This window comes from Balaenoptera borealis, assembly GCF_965194805.1.
Source record: "Balaenoptera borealis genome assembly, chromosome: 8".
Lineage (NCBI taxonomy): Eukaryota > Metazoa > Chordata > Mammalia > Artiodactyla > Balaenopteridae > Balaenoptera > Balaenoptera borealis.
The window spans coordinates 39,778,499-39,794,787 of record NC_138865.1 but is presented as its reverse complement, the minus strand read 5'-3'; the positions used below and the strand labels follow the sequence as shown (position 1 = coordinate 39,794,787).

The 16,289-nt window shown below is 36.8% G+C and overlaps 1 long non-coding RNA gene across 1 annotated transcript in view; it reads left to right on the top strand.

Annotated features, from left to right (window-relative positions):
* LOC309633030 overlaps positions 1-14,440 on the top strand; it is a 59,750-nt gene extending 45,310 nt beyond the window's left edge. Inside the window, exon 4 of the long non-coding RNA XR_014247256.1 lies at positions 13-14,440. This is a non-coding gene — a long non-coding RNA (uncharacterized lncRNA). The remainder of the gene's footprint in view (positions 1-12) is intronic.
* Positions 14,441-16,289: the final 1,849 nt, after the last annotated feature.

The window sequence follows — 16,289 nt, the reverse complement described above, 5'->3', positions numbered from 1 at the left end:
TTTATTTTACAGGTCAGGAAATGGAACCACCTGAGGCAAAATAACTTGCCTGAGGTGATGCAGCCATGGTGACAGAGCTGGATTTGAACACAGAAGTCTGATAAACCTCCTACCATGTATCTCTCCCAGAGAAGGTAGCCAAATCCTGCTGCTTCTCTGGACTTCCTCCACCACCTGCCGGGGTACAGGTCCCAGAGTGCTTCCTTAGAGTTGAACCAAGAGTGCTGACAGCGACTTTAATGGTTGTTAGTGGGACTGAATGAAAGGATGTCTATTGGATGCTTGCACAGAGTTGCTGCTCAGTGAAAAAGAAAAAGAGAAAAAATTCTTGAGCTACAGTGAGACACCCAAAGAGATGTTAAACAAAATTCATGATTTGTTAAAATTCCGTAGCAAAACTGGAAGTTTCCAAAACTAGAATTTCTTTGCCTCATTAAACTATGGCTTTCTTCTTTTTATTCTCCTCAGTATGAATTACCTTATGAGTTTTCTGATCCCTAAAGTAAAAAAAAAAAAAAGTTTATTGTAAAAAAAAAAAAGATAACAGAAAACCAAAGAAGAAAGTGAAAATTCCCTGAAATACTACCAATGAGAGGAAACATCTATGAAAACTTCACTCTCTATCCTCTTGGAGTTTTCCCTGTGTCTTTATATATGTATATACATATCTAGATGAAAGGTTGGGGGAAAATAGATCAGGCTATACAATCTTGTTTACCTGCATTTTTCACTTCATGTAATGTGGATGTTTTGGCATGTCAATAGATCTAGTTCCACCTCTTCATTTTTAATCATTACAAACTGCTTCACTGTGTGTATGTTTCATAATTAAACATTCCTCTATTGAATGACACTGATTATTTGATTTATTGCTACAGTAAACAAGCCTGGATGATTAAAGGCACATCAATTTCTTCTTTTTGATTACTTCCTGAGAATAAATTCCTAGAAATAAAATTCTTTGATCAAAGAGTGTGTCCACTTTTAAGGATTTTAATGTATTATGTCTATTTCCATTTCCCTCCCTCCCCCAACCCCTCAAAAACTGTACTTCTTAAAAGAATTTTTTTAATTCTTGGCTTTGGTAAGAGAGTGTTTATTTCCCCACATACTTGCCAACAATGGGTTCAATAATATTGGGTAGTCACTCGAATTTTTACCAATGCAATAACTAAAAAATAAAAAATAAGTAAAAACAATAAAATGGTATTTCATTGTTTTAATGTGCATTTCCTTGTTTACTACTAAAGTTGCACTTTTCTTAGGTCTGTTTACTAGTCACTTGTATTTTCTCCTTTGGGAAGTGACTGATCATGCCCATTTTCCCTTTTTCTTTTCTTTTTGGCTGTAACTGTTTTTTATATATTAAGAACATGAACTTTGTCACAGATGTTAAAGCTGCTTTTCCTGTGTGTTGCTTTTGAATGTATTTATGATGTTTCTAACCATACAAACATTTAGAATATGTCAATTTTTCTCTTTAGTTTCTACAGTTGATCTCAAGATCTTTTCCACATTAGGATTATAAAAGCATTCACCTATATTAATTTTACCTTAAATTTTTGAATCTACCTGGAACTTATTTTGGTATATGACATAAAGAACTGACCTAGCTAGTCAAATTATTTGTTCACTAATTAATCCATATTTGCTTTGGAAATGTTTAGTATTTTTAGTGGGGAGAGAAAAACCAAGACATTATGCTTTTCGGGTGAAACTGAAGTCAAGCTCCATAAGAACCACAAGCTGTCTTCCTGGTAGCAGTGCTTAATTCTTGGACTGTCCATCGTGGTCTTATTAGCTTTGTCATCAATGCCACCTTTATCTAAGATCTGGAAAAGTTTTCTTCTTTGATCAAAGCCTTGGGAATATCATGCTCCATCTAACAACTAAATCGACAAGTTCTTGGCACCAGTGAAAAAATGAAGGGAGCAGAAAAGCTTTCTCTTTCTGAGTCGCATAGAAAAGCAGCAACCAAACAAATAACTGGCCCAACCCAAGTTGAAAAGCCTTCTAGGAGAGACAGCCAATGTGAGGATTAGAGTGATGGGAGTATCTCTGTGTCACATCACTGCACCCACCTCGTTAACTGTCATGGCCACAAGGTGGGTGGATCTCAGCTTGCCTCACAGCCTGTACCAAGTTCAGGACATCTGGAAACATCAAACGTGGAAGGAGATCACACAAATCCCTGCCTGATGTGATGGAGTGGTAGCCCTTTTTGTCAGGAAACTCTCTCTCTTATATCTAGCTGACTTAGGCTCTTTGAATTTAGTTGGGTTCCCTCTGAAAACTGGTGCCCGCGGCTTGCTTTTCTCTGAACTGTGGGCTGTAAGCTATCAGACGTTGTCCTCCAAGCTTCTCTTCTTTCACAAGCAAAGCCTTTTTTTATTTGGATAAAGTGACCACATGATCTGAACCAATTAGAAAAATGAACATGAGAGGGACAAACAGGATGCAGCATCAGATTTTCCAGAGGTCCTGACAAAATCTTTTCTTTCTTTTTCAAATCAGAGGATAATTAAAAACATAGAATGTGCCATATTTTTTCTTGTCTCTGTTTAAAAGAGGACCTTGTTGATTAATTAAATTTTATTCTAAATTCCACTTGCAAAAGAATGTGTATTTATCTCTACTTGGTATTCATTTATGCAGCTATTAATTCAATCCCTTTTTATTGAACACATACTATGTGAAAGGACTAAAACTAGTATTTGAGTTTCTGCCAGGTACTGTGCTAGGTGATTTTAAGATACTTCCTCATTTAATCTGCACAAGAATTTTGTGAGAGAGGTATTATTGTACCCATATGACATGTGCAGAAACCAAGGCCCAGGGAGGTTGTGCCTTATTTCAAGGACAGTCAGCAGGCACGTGTTGAACCTGGGATTTAAATGCATATCTCTCTGGGTTCTTGGTCCATTTGTTCTTCCTATTCTAGCAGTGTTTCTTCTCGTTTTGAAAAGGATCTTTTTATTTCTCTCTAATTTAATTGCTTTACTGTTGGAGTACATGGCCTACGTGATACTTATTCTCTGGATTAGTTGAGGTCTCCCCTGTGACCTAGCACATGGTCTGTTTCTATAAATATTTCATGTTTACTTGAAGAGATTGTATATTCTCTGCTGGTTCTGGGTTACATATATCCATTAGATCAAGCTTGTTCACTTGTCTGTTTAAATCTTCTATATCTTTACTAACCTTTGGTCCTCTTGGTCTATTAGTTTCTGTTAGAAGATGTTCAAATCACACACAATGATGATATATTTGCCAAATTCTTTTTGCCATTCTCTTAGTTTTGCTTCATATATATATATTTTGGCTCTGCCGTTAGTTGTATAGAAACTTATGACTTTTGTATTTTCCTGATAGATTGTTCTAGTCACTATTATATGGGGTTCCAAATGATCTCTCTTAATGATTTTTCCTTTAGCTTCTATTTATCTAATCCAAATACTGATATACCAGCTTTGTTTTGGCTAGATATTTGCCTGATTATCTATCTATCTATCTATCACTTACCTATCATTATAGATAGATATAAAAAGAGGTGATAGAAAGAAAAAACATATACCTATATTATAAAATATACATTTAGGTATTACATTTATATTATACGATATATATTTTTTTCTGTCTATCACCTAATTTTATGCCTTTCTGTGTAATTTTGTTTCAGGTATGCTTTTCGTAACCAGCACAGAAGTTTTGTTTTTAATGCATTCAGACAAATGCTGTCTTTTAATAGTGAGTTGCATTGTGAGCCCTGCTGAACTGGAGTTACTTTTTGCTGCCTTATTTCATGTCCTTTCACATTCTTTTACTTTGTTCCTTCCCTATGTCTGACAGACTGATAAACTTTCCTGTATTCCCTTTTCATTCATCTGCTGGTTTGGAAGCTGAAGATTGTACTTCCCTCCTTTCAGTGGTCACCCTTAACATTTTAACATACATATTTAGCAATATAGCTTTCTAACATTATGGCAAGTCTTGTCATGTTTCTATCCTCTGCCAGAGATCACAGAACCTCCATGTGCTGGACCAACTCAGTGACTGTTGGCCCATCTTGTTATTTTCTCTAGAGTTTTGGTTTTACCTTTTGCACCATCTCCATCCCCACATCCATCTAGATGTCCGACCCTCGGTTCACCACTCTCTCCATTAATCTTTTGACTTCTCTTTCCCCATCTTGCCTACTGTTTTGCCAAGCCTCCATCTCTGCTCATCAGTTTGTACTTGTCTTCTGTTTCTTGTCCACAGACATGTTTGTCTTGTGTTGGAGTCTGGCTGTGACTTCTTTGTCTTACTTAACAAACAAATCTATCACTGTTATGTATTTGGAGTAGCAGGGGTGGGTCAGAACTTGAAGTTGCAGAGTTGTCCTGGCTGGAATTCTCTAGCATAATTTTTAAAGTATCCTAAATAGGCCCTGGTCTTAGGAGGAGCCTTCTGATTGAAAAGTGCAAATCTCGTTGTTTGTTTTTCTTGTCTGTGAAAGACTCCCAATTCTCCAGTTCTTTATTTCTACCTATGTATGAGCAAGGGTTATTTACTATCAGTGTAGTCCTTAGCACATACTACACCTTTGTAAAAATTACAAGCTGCCCAGGTGGCTGCAGCCCCGAAGCCTGAGGGTGGAGGGCAGACTTCGCTTCAGACCCTGCTCAACCCTGCAAAGATTCCTTTGTGCAGTGTAGAACCGAAAACTCCCCATACAATGGCTCTGTTTACAGTAAACTTGCTAAGTGAATTATTAAGGGTTACTAATAGCTGGTGCTTATAAATGACAATTAGCACGTTGATAGAACTTACTGATGGTACTTCCAGAATTCTTACCAAAAAGCCTGGTTGCTATACATTAATGCAGAGTTTTTCCTGTTCCTGTCTGAGTACCGATAGCCAGAATTCCCCTGGCATTTGGGCTCTGGTCAGATTAGTTTGATATTTCTTGCAGTAGATTATACTCTGTGTTTTAGGCAAGACTCTGGAGGGAGCCCAGATCTTTTTTTTTTTTTTTTTTGAATTTTATTTATTTTTTTTATACAGCAGATTCTTATTAGTTATCTATTTTATACATATTAGTGTATATATGCCAATCCCAATCTCCCAGTTCATACCCCTCCCCACGCTTTCCCTCCTTGGTGTCCATATGTTTATTCTCTACATCAGTGTCTCTATTTCTGCCTTGCAAACTGGTTGGGGGGAGCCCAGATCTTTTATCATAACTTTTCCCCCTCTTTTTATACCCTAAATGTGAATCTAGGTAAAAGCATCAGAAAAGCCTCATCTTTTAATGAAGGTTAATAGTAACAATCAATAATCAAGAGAATTGCAGAACACTAAAAGGCATTAACAGAGGTGTACTGGCAAGTGTCAAACAACTGACTTTCTGAAAAGAAAAAGCCGTGATATGTAGTATTTGCGAATGTCTATAGTGTCGATACTTCCACTACAGCAGGTTTCAAGCTATCACTGTATTGATACCACTGAACATGAAGTTGGGAAGAAAGACATATAAAATTGTCTCCAGCACACCACTGGGTCACATCATATGCATAGCACATAAAATAGGACATTGATATTTGTATTCCAATTATTAGTGACAATTTTGAAACTGGATTTTCCAAGTTCAAAGAATAATCAGTCCAAAAAAGTTTCCAGCAGGCAACGGCCACAAACTTGGAAGTCCTGTGCTGAGCATTGCCTTGTCCCAGACAGCCAACAGCTGCAGCAGAAGGCAGATCTGAGGGGCAGATGACAAAGCCTGACTGCAATTTCTTTTATCTGCAGCCTAAAACCATGAGCGGTTCCTACTCTAGGGATATTATCTTGAAGAGGATATCTAACTTGAATTTAGAAAGTTGTCAGTGGTTTTCAAAGATATTATTGTGGGTATTTGCGTGTTTTCCATCTTTCCTATGTGCAGCACCCTTTTTCCATGGGAATTTTGGTTATCTTACCTTCACCTGGTATTCATCTGCCTTTCCAGAACTGCTCTGTCAACCACGTATGTGCCATTCTTATGGTTCATGTATTTGGTGTCACAGTCAGTCTTGTAATTTGGTGTAATGCTTTGTTGTCAACAGTATTTTGTGTTACTTAAAGTGGCAGACTTGGAATATATCATTTACTTCATTGAATTTTACATTTCTAGCAAAAACTTGGAGAAAGGTAAATGTGAAATCCTTTTTCCCACCCCTGCTTTCCTTTAGAATGTTTCACTTTTACTTGAAAGAGGTGGGTAACTGGTAGACATGCATTTAACTGAATACATTTGTGAACTCACGTTTTACAGTTTTATCTTGAATATTTTAATAAATCTTCTGCACAGTCTCTCTCCTTCTCCCTCCTCCCACTTTTTAAAAAAACAGGTTTCCATAGTGACTATACTGGCGCTGGGTGATTTTTTCCCCTATGTTGCAATGTTCCAGGTAGAATTATGCTAAAAATATAAATATGGAATTTGCCTTCAAGCAAAGGTAAACCACTTCCCCAGTAGCAATGTTTTTGTTTAGTTTTCAATGTTGACAGATGACTCCCATTTTCATTGATTCCATATATCACACTTCACAGGACACACATATTGGAACAAACATCAGAACCCAAGTCAACATTTTCCCAAATGATGGGTCTCAAAATGTTCATCTAGTGACTTTAATAGCTCAAGAAAGAAAAATGTGCTCCATGATCAAAAAAGTTTTGGAAAATGCAGCATACTCTATTTTCTCTTGACGATTTATAATACTTATTACCCATTAAAGTCAGTAGGATGGTAGTTAAAAGCAACAACTAACAAAGTGACACACACACACACACACACACACACACACACACACAGCATTTGCTTAACCCAATGTTACCAAATATTTTTAGAAGAGTCATTTTTCATCCCATATATTTAAATACCATTTGAAAGGATATTCTGTGGAATTCCAGTTTGGAAAATTTGCCCTAAATTCATCAACAAATTGTGACCATATACAGACCCTTCTAGGTTTTTTGTTGTACTCATGATGGGAATGTGCAGCATTTTTACACTGTTTGAGCAACAGGCCTTCCTTAAATGGAAAACACACAAGGAAATTCATACTAAGACTGAATAAAATTATTTTGGGGTTTATCCATGAACACTTTGGCAAATGTAGTTTAACATGAATATGACTATGTTTCACTAAATAAAAATTGAGAGCACTTTTGCCTCTTATAAAACGTTTTGCTTATATGCCAGAGGAGAAAGTTTTGCCTACATGTTTGTTTCATAATCTGTAAGAATTATGGCTATCTGCCAGCTAACTCTTTCCTTTGTTATTTGTTATCAATGAAGTTGTTAGCATTGCAACTTACATATGCATCTACATAGTGTTTTAAAGAAGATTTGGTTGAGCAGTTATAACTTGTGAATAAACAATTCACAAGCCTAGAAACATCTTATCAAAGGGCTGGATAGAAAGTAAATCAAAAGATTACAGCCTGTAGAACAGTTAAAGCCAGAAGAAATATCACTTAAACTAATATAATGCTAAAGCAAAAGATGGTTATTTAAAGAAAATTTTGATAGTACAGAAAAGTAGACAGAAAAAAATAAAATCTACACGTAGTTACGACACCTAAACACATTGTCAATATTTTCAGGGTATTTCCTTTCAGTCTTTTTCTATGCATTAGTTTCTTTTTGTTTTGCTGTTAAACAGAATACAGAGGTATATTTACCATGAAGGTAATAAAGCTTTAAGTTCAGAGTCCCTCATTTGAAAAAAAAAACGAAAAAAAAACCTTCCAAGACCTGAAGGGCACTAGACCATTGATATTATTAAAGTGATTATTGATATCTTCAAGTTTTATAACTTTTTATTTATTGTATATGTTCTTTCTTTCTAAATATTTTACTCTTTTTCTGCCTTCTCTGATTTTAATTGAACATTTTATATGATTCCAGTTTCTCTCCTCTCTAGCATATGAATTATACTTAAAATTTTTTTAATTAGTTTTTCAAGAATTTTAATATACATTTTCAACTAATCTTAGTCTACTTTCAAAGAGCACTATATCACTTTATGGGTGGTACAGATATCTTACAACAGAGTATTTCCAATTATCCTCTTTCATCCCTTATAACATTTCTGTCATTCATTTCACTTACCCATAAGCTATAATCAACCAATATACTATTGCTATTATTATTTTGAACAAATTGTCATCTATTAGATCAATTAAGAGTACGAAAAATATAACGTTTTATTACTTTCATTTATTTCTTTTTTGACACTTCTCCTTTCTTTATGTAGAACTGAGTTTCTGACCTATATAATTTTCCTTTTCCCTTAAGAACTTGGAACATTTCTTGTAGACCAGGTTTACTGGTGATGGAGTCCCTGTTTTTATTTGACTGAAAAACTCTTCATTTTCCTTAACTTTTGAAGGATACTTTCACTGTATATAGAATTCATGTTGGTGGGGTTTATTTCAACACTAAATATTTTATTCCATTATTTTCTTGCTTGCATGGTTTTTGAAGAGAAGTCTGATATAATTTTTATTCTTGTTCCTCTATAGGTACAGTGTGTGTTTTCTCTGGTTTGCTTTCAAGATTTTCTCTTTGTCTTTGATTTTCTGAAGTTCAAATATAATATACCCAGTAGTCGTTTTTTTTTTTTTTTTGGTATTTATCCTGTTTGGTGTTTTTTGAGTTTCTCTTATCTATGGTTTTGTGTCTCACTAATTTTGGAAAATTTTCAGCCATTGTTATTTCAAATATTTTTTTCTGTTCTGTCACCTCTTTTTTCTCCTTCTAGTAGTTCACCATCACATATGTTTCTCCTTTTGAAATTGTCCCACAGTTCTTGGATAGTCTGTTCTATTTTTTTGCTCTCCTTTTTCTTTGCGTTTCAGTTCGGGAATTTTCTATTGACATATCTTCAGACTCACTGATTCTGTCTTTGGGCTGTGTCCTGTCTACAAATGAGCCCATCAAAGACTTCCTTCATTTCTGTTTCAGTGCTTTGATTTGTAACATTTCTTTAAAATTATTTCTTAGAGTTTTCATCTCTCTGCTCACATTACCTGTTTTTGCATATTGTCAACTTTTTCCATTAGAGCCCTTAACATATTAAACATAGTTTTAAAAAATTCCTAGTTTGATAATTCCAAAATCTCTGCCATATCTAAATCTCATTCTGATGTTTGATTTGCTTCTTTAGTCTGTGTTTTTTTTGCCTTTTAGCGTGCCTTGTAAATTTTGGTTGAAAGCTGGATATCATGAACTGATTAATAGAAACAGAGGTAAATAGGCCTTTAGTGTGAGGTTTTATGTAAATCTGGCTAGAAGTTGTCCTGGATTTAATGTTTGCTGTAGCTGTAGGTTTTAGGAGGCTTCAATTGCCCTTGGTGTCTTTGTTTTTATCTCCTCTGTTGGCTTTGGGTTTCCCTAAAAGTTCCTTCTTAAATAGAGCTTGTGTCTTGCTGCTCTTTCAGCTGTAACCCACTGTTATTATACTGGAGCCCTGTTGATGTGGTGGTCAGGTGTGGGATGAAGGGCAGTGTTCTACAGTCTTATGACTATATCTCAGTGTTTTAGTGGACCTGTGTCCCTGTGTTAGGACCTTCACAAGTGTTTCTAAACATTGTTTTTTTTTTCCTTTTTAAGAGAGACAGGAAGACTAGAAGAGGTAGAGTTGAATAATTTCCCTTCTATCACATCTGATTAGGCTCTTTTTATTTCTTGAATAAGCCTTTGTAATGGAGAATGCTTTGAGCATATTTCAAAATGCTTACTGTCCTCTCCCCCTGCCAGAAAGGAGGGTTTTTCTTGGCTGTTCACTGTGAAACCCTGGTAGGGTTTCTGGAGGTAAAACCCATGCAAGTGTGGTGCCCTCTCTGGCTGCAGCCCCTGGGAGTTTCTCATTCTCATGCTATTCTATACTGTGCCTCCAGCAATTTGTTGAAGTTACTGTTTCAGTGTTCCTATTAATTTAGGGCTCTAGCTGCTTCTGCTTCAGGTAAACTAATCTCAGTTGTGATTTTCTATGTTCATCAGCCACTCCTGATTTCAGGTGGTGGTTTTACCTGTGATCTCAATTCTCTTAATGGCTCCAAGAAAAGTTGTTGATTTTCACTTTGTTCAGCTTTTTTCTTGTTGTAAGGATAGGAGTGATGGCTTTTAAGGTCTTGACACATCAGAGCTGAAGCCAAAGTCCTTTACCAACTTTTGAAAGTTTGAAAATTTTGCTTTTCACATTTACTCATCTGGGATTGATAGTTGGAAATTATGTGAGGTAGGCCTCCATTTTAAACTTTTTTCATATGAAAAAAAGTTGTCCCCAAACCATTTATTGAATAGTCTCTACTTTCCCATTGATATGGCTTACCAGTTTGTCATATATCGAGTTTGTATACTTGATTTGTTTATGGTTTCTTTTTTCTGCTTCATTAGCTATTTTTCTATCTCAGTGTCAATAACATACTTTAAAAAATTACTGTATCTAGCAAGGCCAACACCCCAGCTTAATTTTTCTTTAATAGTGTCTTGGCTATTCTTGCCCTTTTGCTGTAAGGACTACTTTATGTTTATTTATCCTCTTTGAGGTTCAGAGGGTCTTTCAATTTTAGGAGAATGTTTTTCTTGAATCCTGGAAAATTTTCTACCATTATTTCTTTGAATATTTCCTTTTACCATTTTTCTAACTTTTCTCCCTGTTTTGTTAATTGGATTATTATTTCTACATTGTCATTCTTGTTTATTTATTATGTTAAATATTGTGAAATGTAACAATAATTTTCAAGTATATTTAGACTTACTTTTATATTTAAATTGATTGAGTAGTCCCCACCATTCCTAATGATATTATTTGTTCTTTTTTTAGAAGGTTGAAGTTATATACTTTTTTCTAGAAAGGTTTATCAGAACTGATTTGTATCAAATCATTTTTCTGGGACTTAATATGATCCTTCATTCTGTTTAATTAATTCATTTAAATTATACAAGTCTTCTATTTTATGTTTGAATTTTTTTCTGCTACTTTTTGGTTATCTTCTTCAAGATACAGTGGCTGCTCTCCTTTAACTGTCTTACATAATTAACATTTACCCTTAAGTCATTTTTTTAAAAAAACGATTTATTTTCCTTTTCAATATGCTCAAATTTTCTAAAGCATTTACTATATGTTTCTAACTTTTTTCCAGTAATTTCTATTTCTAATAGGACTTTCACTTTTGCTATGTTTATATTTTCTATCATTTCATCTCCTTTAAAAAGCAAATCATTTTCTCTTATGTTTTTCTCTTATGAGCCCTGATTTTTTTTCTTTCTGTTTTTTTTCTCCCTCTGAAGTCATATCACATTTGCTTTCTTTAATTTTCATGAAGATGTTTGATCATAATCTCAAACTGATTTGTGTATAATTTTCTGATGTGTATTCTTCACTTGTTTTTCTTTCTTCCTTGTTTCTTGCAGTATGTGTATAAATTCCATGTTGGTGTCCATCATTGAATGGTGGAAGTTTACCTGCACTAGCTGTTTGGAGAACAAAAGTGTAGGGATAAGCAGAGATAAACTGGGATAACAGAAACAATTACTACGTTGCCTCTGACTACTTTGTCACAGCACTCTGCCTGGTTGGTATGATTCTGCCTTCAGATGGGGGAAATCACTCTGGCTCCTTGGACACAGGTTCTTTTCTGGCAATTTAAATTTTACTTATCTTCATGTAACCAAAGCTTTGTCCAGGTTTATTCGAGCTCCAGTCTCACTGACAGACAATTTCTTGCAAAAGTAAGTCCTCTGCCTCTCTGTGGGAAGCTCACCTGGCTAGCCCACACACCCTGACCTTGCTGCTCCAGTCAAAGCAGCTGGGTTGACCCCTCTGGTGGGCCATCTGGTCTGGAGAACATGTTATCTCAAGGTCTGCAGAGCTCAGACTTTTTCTTTTAGAGTTTTCCTTTCCTTGGGCACAGGTTCCAGTACATTCAGTAGCCCTTTGTCATAAATTTTGGTTCAGGGTGGTGGTGTTTCTTATTTTTCCTTGTTTTTTGTTTTTTGGTTTTTTTTGTTAGTAGGGGTCAAAGGGGAATAGGGACTTCTTTTCTGTAATATCTCAAATAAGAAATTAACATAATACTATTGATACTATTGTTGATGAAAAAAGATAGTCAAGTTTGCCAACCATCATGTCAACATTACTACAGAGGTTAACTGATCATAGTACTTAGGTAACTAGATGCACCTTTCTCTCTCTCTTTTTTAAACATTTTAGAGCTTAGATTCTTTTTCTCTTCTAATTAATCTAGCAAGCCAAAAACTAATATTAAAGGTGATTGGCAAAGCTAATGCTTTAAGGCATGTCTAATGCCTAAATCAGAGCCCCCAGACAGTAGATGTAAATGTTTCTTTGCCATCTTATCCATTCCCTTGCTTCCCCCCCCCCCCCCGGGTTTTTTTTTTTTTTACTCCAAAGATTAACTGTAAATATTTAAAAATATTTTTTCTTGTATTTACCCATATAGAAATAAATTGTTAGACTAAGACCTGAGTTTTGTTTAAACAATAAAAGCTAATTGATATGGAGCAGTTGCCTTTGATACTACCTACCAGTCTATTTAAACCATTGACATGAAAATAAGTGACTCTAAATGTGTATCTCTTTACTAATCATCTGAACCATCCAGGCTCTAGGGAATTGAATAATCTAAAAGCGGCACATTATGTAATAGCTACAGGGATTTTTATTGACACTCTAACATGATCAATTCATAGTTGTCACCTTGCATAAGTTGATCAACCTACTATGTATGTGTAATATTGTAATTACATTTCTTTTTGACAAGGATGCATTAAGTGTGGCTGTAATATGGGAACCCCTTTCAGCTTTCATTAATTCAATATAAATCCAAAGCTTGCAGATTCAGCAGGATTGTCTATAGTGGCTTAATTGGAATTGCTGGTCAAGTGCATTGATTCTGCTTCACTCAGGTAAAGATGAAAGTTACTGCAACAATAGATATTGCATTTGAAGGTCATTGAGTTGTAGTCAGGCAAGGGGAGCAAGACAGTAAGACACACACGCAAAGCAATGGAATTTTTATTTGGTATCTGGGAAGCCTTGAGTGACACACTATCAACTGACCTTGAAATTGCATACTTCTGTGACTCATAGCATTTGCTTTTGTGTTCCAGAGAAATATAATGATGCCTTAAAGAAAGATTAATACAGTCAATTTTAATCTCTGGGAAGCTTAAACCTGACATAATCTATTTATAGACTTTATGCTAATATGTAAAATTAAGAGCCTAGTTAATTTTGGTTGATTCTGACATAGAGAGTAAAATCATTCTTTCATTAGCTTTCTCTTGATCTCAGGGTTATACCTGAGGGACTGTTAACTGCAAATTCTTCATTTCCAAGCACTGGCCTGAGTTGTCCTCCCCTGCACAGCCTCAGGAAATGGCTCATCTTGCACCCAATCCTGCTGTTCCCCACCGCCCACCCAACCATTCAATTCCTACCCCTTTGCACAGTTCAAGTATGCCCATTTGAGCACACTCTTGGTAGAACACCAAGGTAAACTACCAAATCTGTGTTTTAGTTATTTAAGGAAGAGAATATCAGCTGTTTCAAATTTTAGATTCCAGCCCGGGCAAAAAAAGAATTGTCATGTCATGTCTACCATGTATTTATCCTTCTGCAAAAATAACATTGGTCTGGGAGGAACATAGTGAGTGTCCAGCAATGTAAAATCAGTCTATAAATGAGAAGATTAAGACCAAAAGCATCGGATTACAAACATTTCACCAAAACCCTTAGCTGGCAGAGAGCTCTCTATGGAATGAATCTTTTCTCTCCTTTCTGCCCCATACATTAATGCCGATCTCAGAAACTCATTGTTGCGACAGAGGACTGTGTAACCAGAGGGTTCCTATTGCTACAGCACTGGAAAAGACCAGAAGAAATTAGCTTTAGCATATTGAACTAATCTCTGCCCCTCCTTCTGACCTCAAGGGCAGCATGAGCATTCCACGATTCATCCTCTGGGGGTTGGCTTATGCTTGCTCCCTTCTCTTTGGCAGTGACTTTAAATAACCAAGTTCTTATTACAATCTTCAGATTTAAAATTAAGCTCTGATCGTTTCTTCTCAGGGCACACCTAGGAGGCACTGTTTATCCCCAGCCAAATCAACTGCTTCCCCGAGTGACCCATTCCTGGAAATGTTACTGTTCCTAATAACCAGCTCAAATATGTATTTTCATTTAATCTTTCCTTTTACCTCCATTTCACATGTGTTGCTGTATGTCACACAGTTTCCACAAGGATCTGCCATTACATCATTGTGTGAAATATGAAATTCGGTTTCTTTAATTAAAAAATGACTCTTACTCAGATGTTGGTTGGGCTTGGAAACGTTCTATATTGCCCTGGGGGCTTTAGGGCAAGGCTAGTGTGTGTGTGTGCGTGTTTTGGAAGGGTCTCCTATGTTGTTAAAGAATTCATTGCCAGTTTCTCTTCATGGAACACAAACTGGATTAGGCAAGTAGAGTCAGAGTGGGAAGAAGAAATTTCCAAAGATGTTTTCTGCGTGCAAAGGTAAACACAGGCTATCCATCTGGGTTCAAAGGGCAAGATGCTGCAAAATGACCTCTCCTTGTTCCTCTGACGAACATGCAGGAGTTTAGGAGCTGCATCTGGAGTCAAAAAAACATAAAGGGCAAAACTACAGCTTCCACTGGGGAGCTTCTATAAACTCTAAGAACCAACAGGGGTATTCTGTAGTGTTTTATAACAATGGGTCCTTTGGTGCTGAACACAGCTTTTATTACTCCTGTTTTATGTCCTACAAATAGTAACAGACATTTTCCTTTTCTGTCCGACATAGTAAGCCACTGACCCAGACAAGAAGCAACTCTGCCCTGCTTTTCAGACATCATCTCTCTCTCAACTACAGGAACTCTTTGGTTTCTATTATATTTCTGGCCTTTCATATTCCTGATGGTGCATCTGATGAAACCCAGTAGCCAGGTGTGTGAACGTGGTTGAAAAGTTCCACGTAGGACCAGCGACACCTCCCCACAGCATGGGATGGTTCCCTCCCGAGATGCCCCGCTGTCAGTGGGACTGTTACTGAATTGTTTTCCCAACCAAGAGAATGGATCATATGACCCTTTAGTACTTTTTGTTCTGGTCCCTTTTGAACTAACCACATACATTTCATGCTCTCTGGCCAGGGTCCATGACTGAGGACAGAGTCTCCTGTGTAGACTTTTCCACAGTCGACATTTGCACTGAGCTGTAGAAATAGACCAAGGATGGCCACCATTTTTCCTATTACAGTAGGATTATCCAGGGATGAACTTCAGAAAACATGTGTGGGATTCTTGAGTCGGCTGAGCAGCCTCATAACACATTCTCTGTCCTGTACCAGATGCCAAACACTACATCCTGTCTGCTCCCATAACAGCCTTTTCATTGTTTTCTCAGCTAACCTGCTGTATCTGTGGATTGCCTTGTCTGAGAAGCAGCCCTGAGAAGCTGAGGATGGTGGCATCCTCAGAGAAACATGTAAGTCAGTGGTAGAGGCAGATGACTGTGAGACCTTTTATTTTGCGTAAAAAACAAAGAAACATCAAACTACAATGAGTGGGATTCAGAAGTAAAAAAGAAACCCAAACTTCTTGAAAGTTCAAAGTACTGTATGAACTATATCCATGTATCTGTTCTTTTAGGGGCAATAGAGTTTTAACTGAATCTGCTTGGAAAAACGCATATTTGGTGAAGTAAAAGATAATCTGAGTTTTAGGAGCAGTGATATTCATTCACATAAGACATGGAAAGTCAAGAAGATTGATCTTGACATGTATCACGCTCTGGGTCAAGACCAGAGACATGTTATCTCAAGGTCTTCACAGCTCTCTGATCTATGCAAAAATGAATATGATTTTTAGACCAAGTGAGGCACCAGATCAAGATGAACACATTCAAAGCAGGGAGCTGAGAACCGGTTCAAACGCCCCCTCCCCCACCTGGAGTGATGATGAAGGAGGAAAATTTTTTGGGAGTGCTACAAGTCCCAGTCCCACCCCCCAAGACAAGGGGTAAAGATGGCTCTCCTTCACCCTAAAGCAAGTGGAGGGGCTTTGAGTCCACTCAGTGAGCTTGACGTCAGTCCCAGCAGCTGGGTGGACAAGGGGATGATCCACACCTGAAGAAACATAAAGCTTGCTTTCTGCTCTGGTGGTGGGAGTGAAGGAGGGGCTGCTCTGTCCGTGGGCACGTCCTCCTGGAATTTGTGGAGGCAAAGCGTG